Source organism: Physeter macrocephalus, chromosome 4 (assembly GCF_002837175.3).
Source record: "Physeter macrocephalus isolate SW-GA chromosome 4, ASM283717v5, whole genome shotgun sequence".
In the NCBI taxonomy this organism is placed as follows: domain Eukaryota; kingdom Metazoa; phylum Chordata; class Mammalia; order Artiodactyla; family Physeteridae; genus Physeter; species Physeter macrocephalus.
In genome coordinates this window covers 109,919,636-109,933,328 of record NC_041217.1, presented here as the reverse complement: position 1 = coordinate 109,933,328, position 13,693 = coordinate 109,919,636, and the positions used below count along the sequence as shown (strand labels likewise).

General features: G+C 42.3%; 1 protein-coding gene and 1 pseudogene across 8 annotated transcripts in view; one reads left to right on the top strand and one right to left on the bottom strand.

Moving 5' to 3' along the window:
- SSX2IP (SSX family member 2 interacting protein) overlaps positions 1-3,644 on the bottom strand; it is a 39,738-nt gene extending 36,094 nt beyond the window's left edge. For 3 of the 8 annotated variants that reach the window (XM_024119684.3, XM_024119685.3, XM_024119691.3), the window contains exon 1: positions 3,524-3,641. The gene's annotated coding sequence lies outside the window, so the exon portion shown is untranslated. Of the gene's footprint in view, positions 1-3,267; positions 3,381-3,523 lie in introns of those variants that run through there. The other 5 variants (XM_024119687.3, XM_024119688.3, XM_024119690.3 and 2 more) reach the window with 3 other exon arrangements.
- Positions 1-13,266, top strand: part of LOC102995380 (60S ribosomal protein L12-like) — a 78,823-nt pseudogene extending 65,557 nt beyond the window's left edge.
- The last annotated feature ends 427 nt before the right edge of the window (positions 13,267-13,693 follow it).

Here is a 13,693-nt window from a genome sequence, read left to right as displayed (position 1 = left end):
CCCGGTTCCCCTGCATCGGCAGGCGGACGCGCAACCACTGCGCCACCAGGGAAGCCCAAGAACTTATTTTCAATTTGAAAGAATTTGTGTCTTCTCTCATCTCAGAATCTTACATTGCTAAGACCTGACATTTTTATGCCTCTTATGACAGATTCAGCACTGCATTACAATTGTGTCATTTCTCCTAGTGAAGTGCAAGTTACTTGAAAATGGGAGTGTATCTTACTTGTCTTTGTATCTCTAGTCCCTCAATCTTAAAAGTAGAAGATACTAGACTTACTGCAGTAACCATTTTGCAGTATACACAAATATCAAATTATGTTGTACACCTGAAACTAACACACCGTTACATATCAATTATACCACAATTAAAAAAAGAAAGATTCTCAGTAAAGGTTGGTTGTATGAATAATCATTTTTACTTTTCTGAAGTTTCGGAGGGCTTCAATAACATATTTTTAAAGTCTTTAATCGCTGTGAAGGACTGTTCTGCCTCAGATATTACTTGGATTGTCTATGGACCACGCAATTTACTGATTTTGGTGGAAATACCCTTCTGAAGTAAAAATCAAATATAATTCCCCTGGATAAAACCTTTTAAAGATTCCCTATCACCTACTAGTTAAAGGTCATAGCCCTGTTCTCCAACCTTAACCCTAACCCACTTTACCTGGTCCCAACTACCAAACCACCTATACTTCTTCAATGGTCCATTGCAACATATGTGTTCACCGGGTGAACGTCTCCTCCTCCATCAAGACAACTGAAATTCTTTTTTAAAATCATCATTACTTTAAAAAAAAATAAATTTATTTATTTATTTTGGCTGTGTCGGGTCTTCATTGCTGCGCGCGGGTTTTCTCTAGTTGCAGTTGGCAGGGGCTACTCTTCGTTGAGGTGCACGGGCTTCTCATTGCAATGGCTTGTCTTGTTGCGGAGCACGGGCTCTAGGCACATGGGCTTCAGTAGCTGTGGCACACGGGCTCAGTAGTTGTGGCGCATGGGCTTAGTTGCTCCACAGCATGTGGGATCCTCCCGGATCAGGGCTCAAACCCATGTCCCCTGCATTGGCATGCAGATTCTTAACCACTGCGCCACCAGGGAAGTCCTGAAATTCTTTTTTAAAGCCTCCTCATATTTGCAATTTTCATTTTCGCTCTCTCCCTTACTATACTGTAAATTCCCAAAAAACAAACTCCACAAGGCAACACTGATCTTTTTCATCCTCAGATCTGGCAAGTAGAGGCTCAGTAAGTGTTTAATAAATGTTTATTAAAAGAGTAAATCAATGAAGCATAATTCAGTAAATCTGCAGGAACTATATAATACTGATCCATTATCAAAAGTAAAGATTTTAGGTAGCTTTCCACTACTGATAATGAATGGTACACTTTTCTACTCTGTCTCATCCCCAAAACTCATGAATTCAAGATAACTTGTATCTTCATCACCAGCTAATCATGAGCACCATCACCGAACACACAAAAGAGACCCAAGGACTACCAAACCCTCTTTATGACCCAGTCAAACCAATAAGGCATGTTTACAACTATTGGTAAAAGATATGAAAAACATCACTTAAAAGGCTTTGGAAGTGCTCCAATTTAAGTGTGTGAAATGAATTAAAATGACACAATTCTGGGGCAGCATCTTTTTATCTCTAGGTGCATACCACATTGAAGGCACTCAAATATTTTACTTTTATAAAACCTGAGTCACAGCTAGCTTGGTCAAAGAGAAGTTATGTCAGGTTTTCAGGCAGCCCAAGAATATAATGTGTCAGCCTTGAGGCCTTAGGCAAATCATCTGAACTGTTAACATTTTCTTTTTCTCATACACTGCCTCAGCATGTCTGGAACGCAATGTGCTTTAACAAGTCCTGTCACAAGGCGCAATGTGTTAGGAGGAGATCTTCACATTTCATCCTAGAATAACTAAGTCTTCACAGTTATCTTCAAGCTGCTTCACCCATGTTACTTAATCCTGGGCCTTTATTATCTTCATTGTACAGATGGGGGAAGGAAGGATATAAAATGACTTGGTTGAAGAGGTCCAGCAAGTCACCAAAAGAGCCTTCATTTTAACTATCAGCTCCTCATCCTCTCTTCACAGAACCATTTTGTTTGAGAAACTTTCACTGACAGAAGGCAGAAGAGAGCATCAAACTAGTTACTACCTTTTACTTGTTTAATTTGAATGAATAACCTAAGCTCCCTAGACCTGTAGGTTATGATAGCTCTAGGATAGGAGATTTGATGGATTAAGTTTTGCTGACTGAATCCAGATTCGTAAATCTACCTCAAACTTCTAAATTTCGAGACAGCTTGACCTAAACTTTAAAGGCATTTTTTTTTCTCTGTCCAGATCTCTAATTTTTTCAAATTTTGCTCAGTTTCCTAAATGTGTCAAGTCATACCTACCTTTTCAGTTCAGGATCAAGGCTACCAGAATTTTCTCCTACTTAAACAGTAAACCAATCCCTCCTGAGCCATGAAGGATTCCAAGGCACCCATCAATCACAGCCAACTCTAGATCTAGACTCTAATCTGAACTGTTAGGGGAGCCCAGTAATTTCGAATTCCAGGCAACCCCTCTTGCACCTCCGAACCACCCTTGGGAGGAGTGCCTCTTCTAATCGTCGCCCCATTATGGGGTCCAGAAAAGGGATATGTCAATAATCTTAGATTCAACAAAAACTATTATCCCCGTTGCAAGTAATGGTAACTGGGCAATCACAACTACGGACCTTGAAATGGGGTAATAACTTAAAGATCCCCACATTATACGTGCTGAGAACAAATTATTTAGCAGATTCCATTTCCTGGGCCCAAGTGACTTGCATAACTGGGCGATCAGCATGGGCTCGAAAGAGAGCAGGGAGCTCACAATTCGGTTTACTGTACTTTACCACAAATTTCTACACCAAAATATTCTCACACATGCCTGCCTGTAGATGATGTAAATTCTTCCCCTAGTCTTTTAACTAGACCGCTGGCGGGGTTCTCTTCCTCTGCAGTGGCCACAGGCCACCAGCAACTCATTCTAACGGCTGTCCCCTGCGGCTCGAGCTAACAATCCCCCAAGCCCGCGAGTCCCGCAGCCTCTGCTAAACGGACACCTCAGCCCCAAACTGGCCATCCCCTCCTCCCCCACTTCCCCGCGTCGCTCGTCATCCCACGCCAGGCGCCACCCTCTCTCCATCCCCGATAGGATTTGGGGTTTAGCGCTGCGACCGCCAGCAGGAGCGGTCTCCGAGCTGGCACCTACCTCCCACCTCCTCCTCCAGGCGCGGCCGGGGGTCACCGCTCGCCTACCTCCTCCAACGGCCCCAACGGACGCGCCGAGCCTCCCGCAAAGAAGCGGGGCGCCGCGCCAGGTGCCGGTGCTCACCTCCGCGCCCTCCCGCCCGCCCCCCGCCGGCGCCCACCCCCACCCGCCTGCCCCAGGCCCCAGGCCCCGCCGGCGCCGTTGTCCCTCCCCGGGCGAGCGCGTCACAATCCCCGGAGCGGGGCGAGGCTCTCACCGTCATGGCCCCCGGGGGCGGCGGAGACGCACCGCGCACCGTCCTAAACCTGCTCGCGCAGCCCCGAGGGCCCGCACAGGCGCGGCGGCACGCAGCGCCCGGGCCGGCGGCCCCGCCTCCACCTCCAGCTCCCGCCTTCCCTGCCTCCGGCCAGGCTCCGCCTCTCCCCTCTCTGCAGCCTCCCGGGCTCTGCAGGTTTGCAAGGTTCCCACCCCGCCCCCGCGCCGCTGGCGCCGCAGGCCAGCCTCCTCCCATTGGCTCCGCCAGTTGCTAGGCGATGAACAACCGCGGCCTGCATTGGTCCGGTGGGGGCCCCTGAGTCTCCTCCCCACCTCCAAAAAAACCCGGAGAAAAAGAAAACCTTATCCCCAGAGCCCGAGCGGGATGCTGGCGCAGCTGCAGCTGCGGCACCTGTTACGCCCTGTGATTCACCCTGCCGGGCCCTGCTCCCCACCCCCTCCTCACGCCCGCGGAGCTCGGGGCCCAAAGCTTCGTGGGGCTGGGGGCGGGGAGGGGGAGGTCGTGGCTGTTTTAAAGCACGTGTTCCGAGCCCCGGTGAACCCCAACACCCACCCTAGGAGCAAAGGTGAAGCGCCCAGAAAAGCCACGTGCGCTTGCAAAAGTGGGGAAATAAACCAAACAACAGCCGGCACCCAGAATTAGGTCAGGCCTAGGGGAAGGGAGGTTCAAGCGCCGGGAGTCGAGAATGTCAAGGAGAAAGTTCATGTAAAATTAGGGCAAGAAATGGACCTAGGCGGAAGATAGCGGAAAGACTAAGAAAAGGCACTTATGAACTCGACGTTTATGCAAAAAAGTCCCACACTCACTGATCAAAATATGCGCAAAGAAAATGTATGCCTGCTACACCCGTAGCCGGGGTCATGCAGGCTCCTCCCCTGTTCCACGGCAGCCTAAAATTCTCCAGGGAAGATGAGAGGCCAGAGAAAGGAAAGAGATCAGATGGAAAAATCGCAGGCATGTGAGTTGAGTTATAAACAGAAGATGTACTTGGATAGATTTTTTTAAAGTGAAGCCAAGAAATTTACTCAAGAAAGGAAAAACAGGTTTGGTATTTTAAGGAGGCTCCTGAGAGCACTTTGAAACCAAAATAGTGTGAGAGAAGGACAGGAAATATTAACACTGAAGAACAAGGGAGAGAGGAGTGCCCCCTTCCAATTTACACACACATATCCCCATTCCTGAATGAAAGATCAAGGCGAGAAAATGAACATGCCATGGCAGCAACTTCAGAAACCAAGGTAATCCTCCTGTTTGCCTTTGGCCTAATTGATCAGGAGGCCTGGATTGATGCTGTTATGCTGTTAAGCATAAGTGAATGACAGCCGAATCTCCAGTTAGGGCCCTCATTGTAAGGATGCTAAGCGCAGGCTGGTAGGGAGGAAAGCCAGTTATTACCAATAATTACCTTAATCGCTAACCCAGACAACTGATGGGAGTAAAGGGGGTTACCCCTGCTCCTGAGAGGGGTTTTGAAATTTCAACAGTCCACCCCCCAAAATCCCACACCCCTTCCCATCTTAAGAAGCAACTTAGTGTGACAGTTTGAAGTCACACTTCCAGGGTCATTTTGACCATTTTAACCTCCTCACAGTCAAAAAGCGAGAGCTCACTCTCCGATTAGCTAGAAGCTTTGAGATCGGTTGATTCGATACGCAGCGTCTGGCACTCCCTGTTGTGACCTAACCACTTACAGTGCAGGATTTTAAGAAGGCTTGGGTCAGGCAGAGGTGAACTCCGGGAAGTTCGGCTCCGCCCCCAGCCGCAAGGATGAATCAGAGCTGTCTGATTAAACCAGTGCTTTAGAATCTTTTGCTCTACTCCTAAAAATTTTTGAGGGCCCCAAAGAGCTTTTGTTTATGTGGGTTATATCTATTGATATTTACTATACTAGAAATTAAAACCGAGACATTTAAAAATATTTATTTTAAAATAATAATAATTACATCTTATCATAAATAGCAAATTTTTATGGAAAATAACTATATTTCCCCCTAACATAGTAAAGAGACTCATAGTACTTTAAAAATTTGCAAATATCTTCAGTGTCTGGCTTAATGGAAGGCAATTGGATCTTCAAATCTGCTGCATTTAATCTATTGCACTATTTCAGGTAGCCTTTGGAAAACTCTGCTGTACACTCAGAATGGGAGAAAAAAAAGGCAAATAACATTTTAGTATTATAACAATAGTTTTGACCTTGCCAACTCCCTGAAAGGGTCTTGGGGATCACCTCCTAAAATCCCCGTGCCCCCCCTTTCTCCAATTAATACTTTGAGAGCCACTGGTCTAGATGGGTCTTGACACTTTGTCCCCCTTTATCAATGACTGGTTTAGGAGCTAAGCATGTGACCTAATTCTGGTGAGTACATAGTGGGAAGTGGGGGGAAGGGGGCTTCAGGGGAGGGGTTTTATCCCTGAGAGCCCCTAAGAAGTCTTTTCCTTACTTCTTGCCTTGGCCATCCTCCAGTAAGCAAGACATGTTTGGAGCTGTGGTGGCACATCCCGCAACAATGAGCAAGAAGAATACAGGAAAGGTAACCCAGAACCTAGAAGTCACTAAGTGGCTAAGTTAACCTACCCTGGCTCTGCATACCTCCAGACTGCTCACATATGAGATAGCAAGTGGCCTATCACCTAAGCCATTTGGGGTCAGGTATTTGGTTACTTGCAGCCAAGAAGATCCTGACTAATGTACAGGACAACATAAAGAATTTGGCTACAGCCTGAAAATAGTCTAAGGACGCTTTTTGGCCCAGAGGTAAAGGAATTGGGCTTAATAGAACTTTGCTATGGTAAAGGAAATAAAGGGGAAAGACACAATCTAGAATGTTTTTTAATGCTTAACTGTGCCTACTTTCCCCCTCTTCTAGCAAAATTAAGGGGATGTGACTGTCAAGTGTTGCTGTTTTCCAAAACACATCAAAACTTCCACCCTTGCTCCTCTGTAGTCTATATCACAGTGGTCAGAGTAATTCTTTAAAAATATAATTCATATCGTGATGACTTTCTGTTTTGGTTCCCCTCAGCCAGTGTTAAAGCCAAATTTCTTTCTGTGGCTACAAGTTCCTTATGACCTGCCCTCCATCTCCTTACCTATCTGACCTCATATCCTACAGCTCTCTCCATTAGCCACTGTTCTTCGTTCTTGCCAGGCACTTTCCTGCCTCAGGACCTTTGCACTATTCCCTCTGTTTGAATGTTCTTCCTCTTAAAATCTATATTACTTATCTCTCCCCTTTCAAATCTAACCAAAGTCACCCTCTTGTGAGGCCCAACCTAACAACATTATTTAAAACTGGAACCCCCTCCAGCTTCCTAAATATCTCTTACCTTGCTCTTATGTAATCTTCAACCATAGTACAGAGTTTACTTTTTTTCATTTGTTATTTGTTTAGTCCATTTCCCTTTACTAGAATATAGGCCCAACAGGGACAGAGATTTTGTCTGATTGTTCCCTGATGTATGCCCAGTGCCTAAAACAGTGCCTGGTACTTAGCGATTGGTGCTCAATAATAATTTGTGAATAAATGAATATAACTTCAAATGGATGTTTTTCATTTCAAATAAATCACTTTGGCAGGCTATGTACATGTTCCAATGATACTGCTCAAAAGTATCACATTAGGAGACACTGAATTTTTGAAAGGAATTCTCTTTGAGAAAAGATCTGATTTTTGGAACGATCCAAAAGTTATTCAGAGCCAAATCTGATGAACACATTCTGGAGTCATGTTAAAATGCCAAAACCTGTGTTTTCCAACTAAGTTATTGCATTTGGGTGGATAGGGAAAGGTCAAAAAACAAGATGTGTTTGATTTTCTAAGACAGTAAAGTGACTGTGAACATAATTTCAAAGAGGAATTCTAAAAATACTAATAACAAGTTGAAGGAAAAGTATACATGTATTTTAAACTCTATATGTTTGTGTGTATGTGTGAATGAATCTCTTCCAACCTGTCTGCAGTCTTCCATTCTTGCCCCTCCTTTTTTTTCAAAAATGAAGATCAGATCCTCTCTGCTGCCCTCCCCCACCCCAACTTCAATTAAGAATCTTTCTTGGCCTCTCATTGTATTCAGCATGAAATTGAACTTCCTACCCAGTCATGCATGCATAATCTGGCCCCTATACCCCCCTTAGAACTCTTACTTTGGTTATGCAAAGTGCCAGCCGTAGTGGCCCCCTTTTTTCTCCTCTGGTCCTTTGAACCTGCCATTCACTCTGCTGCAAGGCTCTTCCAAGAAGGTTTCAAGACTCTGATTCTTTTTCGCCATTCAGATCCCACTTCCATATGTAAAGCAACCTTCCCATGTCTGGTTTATTTGTCTACTTGTTTGCTTACTGTGGCCTGTCTCCTCCCACTAGAACGTAAGCCCCCTGAAGGCAGGGACCTTGTTGGTCATGTTTGCCTCTGTAGTCCCAGCCCCTTCATGCCTTCCCTGGAGGGTTGCTAACCATACTGTTAATAGTAAGATTGCTTTACATTTTATTAACTTCGGTGACATATGAATTTTTGTAAGTATGTATTATTATAATTTTAAAATATTTTAATTTTGCTGAAATAAATAGGCTCTGATTTTAATACATGTAGTAAGTTAATAATCCACCCCCTATGTACTCATATGTGTTCCTCAGAAACCAGTGTTTCAAATACCCCAGCAAACATTCAGGTCACACTGGTTCTAATACCATGTATATTCAAATCTGGATAATAATGGGCCAACTTATAAAGGCTTTCTGCTGTAATTCATACCATCTGGATTATTTCAATAGCAGCAACAATTTCTGGATCTAGTGAAGACCATTGCTTTTCAGGGCCTGTATGCTCTAACAGATGAGAAGAGGGGCTGGGTCACCTCTCCTTAATGGCCTCACTTTCATTAATTCTGTGTTCTGGCCAGGATTGTCTTTCCAGGCAGGGTTGGCAGGATGGAGAAACAAAGTCTTGCTGGATTCTGTACTAGGAACTTTCATATCCGTAGCCTCATTTTATTCACAAGATCAATTTAAGCCTGTTTGTAATTAACTACAAAATGGTATAGGACAAATTCCAAGGGCCATGAGACTTTAGAATCCTCGCGGAGGGCTGGAGCGGTCAGGGAGTACTCAATGGAGGAGAGGGAACTGGAGTAGGGCCTTGGGGCAATCCTGACTCTGCAAGCCTAGCAGTAAGCAGAGACCAGACCACTAGGTCTGCATCTGGGTCTAAAAGGTGGCCTTACACTTAGCTGGGCTTGGCTCCTCCAGCTATCTGAGTGAATCTCTGCATCATGCTGCATTTCCAAAGATGATTTCATTTCTGGCCAGTCCCTTTGGATTTGGGCCAGTAGTGGTTCAGCTTGAAACGACAGTCCTGTGCCATTTATAAAGTGTTGGCTGAGTCTGCAGAAAAAGCAGACCACTGTGGTTCCCCCTTCCTCCCACCTCCACCCAGGTGAAGATGCTCAGAAAACTATCCCTCCTCATTACCCGCCCTGCCGCCCTGCCCTACCCCACCTCCCAATGCCCCACCACCATACACAAACACACAGAACAGCGGCCAAAATGCTTGATCATCTTCTAGGTGGTTCGCTCTTAGTGCTTTAGATTTTGTCAGGTCTGCTGAATGTTTTGCTCTACAATTTCTTTAGAAAGTGTTTTTTGTTTGTTTGGTTAGTTGTTTTGGGGGGTTTTGTTTTTTTTTCTGAACCCGATGACTTTTACTAAGCTAACTCTTTTGTTTCCAACTCTCCATTTGTCCCAAAATTGATTTATTAATTTAAAAATATTTCATATAAAACTTGATTATGCATAAGTCACTCCAACAGTTAATAAGATGCTATCATAGAAAAGTGATCAGGTACCAACCAGAGTAGTTCTCAAACCCTGTATTTCCAAAAGAGAAGCATACCTCCTTTAGGAAATGCAATGAACATTCATGCAAAACATACACACACGCACACATGCACACACACAGAAACACTGCACAAAGCTTACCTTGCTGACTACAGTGGCCTCTAAACCTTCCTCATATGGAACAATTTGGCTCAGTCTACTCTTCTAAGCTTGCAAATTTAAATCGCAAGCATTGAGCGGACAGCAAAAGACCCTCCAAGGAAGTAGAGGGACTATAAATGACCCAAAATGTTTTTTAGTTATACTGAAATCTATGTAAAAACCACAGAGCACAAAGATCCAGCATTAACTTGAAGAGTTGTGATATAATTCTGCACCAAAGCACCCTTTTATTTCACATAGTCTTAGTTTCCCTGCTCTTATTTGAAAATTTCCTTAACAGTTTAATGAATATTTATTGAATGATTACTGTGTGAGAGATTGAGAGGTTTTAGGCCCCTGCTCACAACAGGAACTCAGAGTTTCCCAGAAACACTGAGTATTTCCATTGACACTTGAATAATCCATTGAGATTATAAACACTGAGAATAATCCATTGATACTTGAGTCTGACTGCCTGGGCTGAAATACTGGCTGGGCCATCTGGGTCCATGTTGACATCACTGAACTCCCAAACCCACCTTTCCTCCTCTGGGCATTCTGTTTAGTAAACAATAAATGCTTCATGGTCTAAGTGACTTCTAGTTAGGTTGTTTGATAATTGCAGCCAAAAGCATCCTGATAATACATTGAAAAAAGAACTTTCATGAAGTGACCTGATGGCGTGATATTTCATTTTATTGGCACAAATATACCCAAGTGCCACATGTGGAAACAGTCAAGCGAGCAAAAAAGTCAGTGAAAAATGAAGTATAGGAGTTATTTACAGAGGACTGAATGGAATAATTAAATGAGAAGCAGGGAAAATGCGGGACTGTGTCTATGCTTTGAATTATAAATATGTATCTTAGATATTAACATTTTTCTAAATTATATTTTCTTTCTTTACTAATTTAACTAGGCCAGAAAAATTAAGACACCTTGATAAATATAACTTTGCACAAATGATTTGCTCTTTTGAAAATTTCATACCACAGCACTATGTTTTCTGGCTAGTACTTGCTTTATGTTATAGGTATATTCCAGCAAAAGTCATGTGTAAATAATGCATTTAGAAATCAAGTCATAATCTGAATGTATTAGTGAAACTAGATGTTTAAAATTACGATAAATCTATTTGCATGGTGAATGACGCCTTCATAGAACAAATAATCTCATTATTTGTCCATTCTATAAGATTATATTTTAATATGTTGGATTTTCTTAAAAGAGTTTCACCTGTCCTTATTTAAAACCCAGACTTTTGGGTAACTATTTTAATGAAGAGTTTTCTGTAATGTGAATCTCAGTAGAGATGGCTGAGGTGTTGCAATCAACAAGACAGTTCTTATCTTTTTATTCTGCAACTGGCAATTCAATTTTATCTTAGTAATAAATTTCCATTTGATTTCATTATTTCTATTTCACTAGGCAAAGTTTCTCTTTCTGCATTCTCAGGGAAGAAGAAATCTGAAGGCTTGATTTCTGGTGGATTTTATTTCCTGCTTTGTAAACCTCTATAAATGATGTCATCAAATAATTGTTCATCTTGAAATATAGTGGAATACAATCCTCTATATACTGGGTAAAACACCCACATAAAAATTCAGAGTTGAAAAACTTAGATATCAATTAAAATACGGTATTGATTTAAAGTAACTGCTTAAGACTTAACAATCGTGTGTGAATCTGCCTGTCCCTTTAAAAAGAAAAGCAATTGCGTTCTGGTTGCTGAGCTCTCTTGGATTTATTTTATCTTAGCAGCTGTTCCTAAAGTCGATGTTATTCAAATGAGGGTTTTCAAGCTCTTTGTTGTGTTTTTCACGACTTATAGTATATGCTATCAAACATAAAACTCAAATTTAGAATGGGGTAGGGGTGGGGACCATTAGAAATACTGGAGAAATAAAATAATGTTGAAAAAAACCTCTAATTTTCATGTAACAAAGATAGGACTGTTGAACATGATCTGCCTGAAGCCCCAGACAGTAGCAAGGCAAAACCCCTGAACCTCTAAGCGCCAAAAGTGGTTGATATATTTAGTAATTAGTTTATGTGTAGGGGGAGGGAATGTCTTAAATGGAAATAACGGCGCTTTCTGTGATTATAGAAGATGAGGAAAGAACACATCAAACATTTTTCTTGCCTCTCCAAAGTAAGCATATTATAAATTTTGCCTAACATAGGCTACCCTTTGACCTAGAAAGAATAACTACAACTCGTACACCTTCTGCTCCATTTATTTTTGTTGCTTTTTTCTTTTTTCTTTTTTTTTTCAAGAGGCAGCATAGCTTGATCATTAAGCATGCAAACTCTGGGCAAGGATCTTGGCTCTGCCCCATACTTGCTGTGAGTACTTATATTTTTCATTTAATTTACAAATTAAATGGGTTAGCTTTGCTAACAGCAAAGTATATATGGAATGTTAACTTATTTAGGAGTTAGTCATATATAACATTTTTAGTCATATGTAATCATTTCCTAGTATTAATGTTAATGATTTATTGAGTGATTATTTGTCCACCAGTGTTCTAAGTGCTTTACATATTAATTCATTTAATCCTCACAACAACGCTATGAGGTAGGTATCATTATTGCTTTTATTTCTAGACTAAGAATTAAGAAGGCAGAGGTTATTTTGCCCAAAAATACCCAGCTAGTAAATTTCAGAGTTAGGGTTTACAGAGCTCTTCTCTTAACCACCATGTCATTCCCAGCCTATTTAGGACTGCCTTAATCTTTCTTGCTCTCCAATCATTTTTGTTCAAATGCCTGCCGATTGGTTAACAGAAATCTTCAAACTGGGATAACCACGTTCTGCCCATGTACATGAAGACTCTGTAGTGCTACACAGCATGGATAGTTTTAAGGGAATCAATTCCACATTCTCAACTTTCATTTCTACACTTTCCTAAAACTTACCTGCCTGAGAACATGCTTGCAGCCTCTTTTCCATCCCTTTTTTACAATCGCCATTTTTCCACTTAAAAAAAGAAAGTCATTCTTCTCACAAATTCCACATCGTAGCATGGTGCATTCACCCCAGGTGCACAAAACATGGAAAATTAGAAGCCTGTGTTAGTGTTGAGAAAGGGAATGACTATGATGACTGGGGAACAAAAGTGTCACCTGCTAGCGCACTAAAACAATTTTTAAATGGCTTTCATTCAGATTCGGCTTGAAGGAGGCCAAGGTGCAATTTTCTTCGGTCCTTTGAAATCCGGGTTTATCTGACACCAGCCACCTCACCATGTTGCCTAAGTTTGAGCCCAAGGAGATCAAATTTGTATACCTGAGGTGCACCAGTGGGGAAGTCTGTGCCACGTCTGCCCTGGCCCCCAAGATTGGCCCCCTGGGTCTGTCTCCAAAAACGGTTGGTGATAACATTTCAAAGGCAACTGGGGATTGGAAGGGTCTGAGGACTACAGTGAAACTGACCATTCAGAACACACAGGCCCAGACTGAGGTGGTACCTTGTGTCTCAGTCCTGATCATCGAAGCCTTCAAGGAACAACCAAAAGACAGAAAGAAGCAGAAAAACATTAAGCACAGTGGAACATCACTTTTGATGAGATCTTCAACATTGCCCAGCAGACGAGACACCGATCTTTAGCTAGAGAATACTCTGGAACCATTAAAGAGATCCTGGGGACTGCCAGGTCTGTGGTCTCTGATGTGGATTGCCGTCATCCTCATGACGTCATAGATGAATGACAACAACAGTGGTGGGGTGGAATGCCCAGCTAGTTAAGAACTGCAAAGGAACATAATTCAATAAAGGGTCATTTGACAACCAACGGGAAGAAAAAGTAGTTTAAATGAGAGGTCATCGCATGGTTTTTGGCATATAATTGAAAGGAGTTAAAGGAATTGAGTAACACGGCTATAGCAAAAACCTTACATTCCCACCTACTTATTTTGTGAACAAAATGCTTCAGCATTTATAAGAACCTTGTCAAACGCATGAATAGAATTGGGGTAGAACTCAATCTCACTCTATAATATTCATCTGCAAATCCACTGGAAAAGAAAAAGTCCCCTCCCTTTTGTTAACAGATGCATTTTCAATAAAATCTTATTTTTATGTTTAAAAATGGTTGTCAATTTGTAATATAGCTACTGTTTGATCAATAGTGTACTACTAATAATTTTATTTTATTTTATTTTTTTTTTTTTTT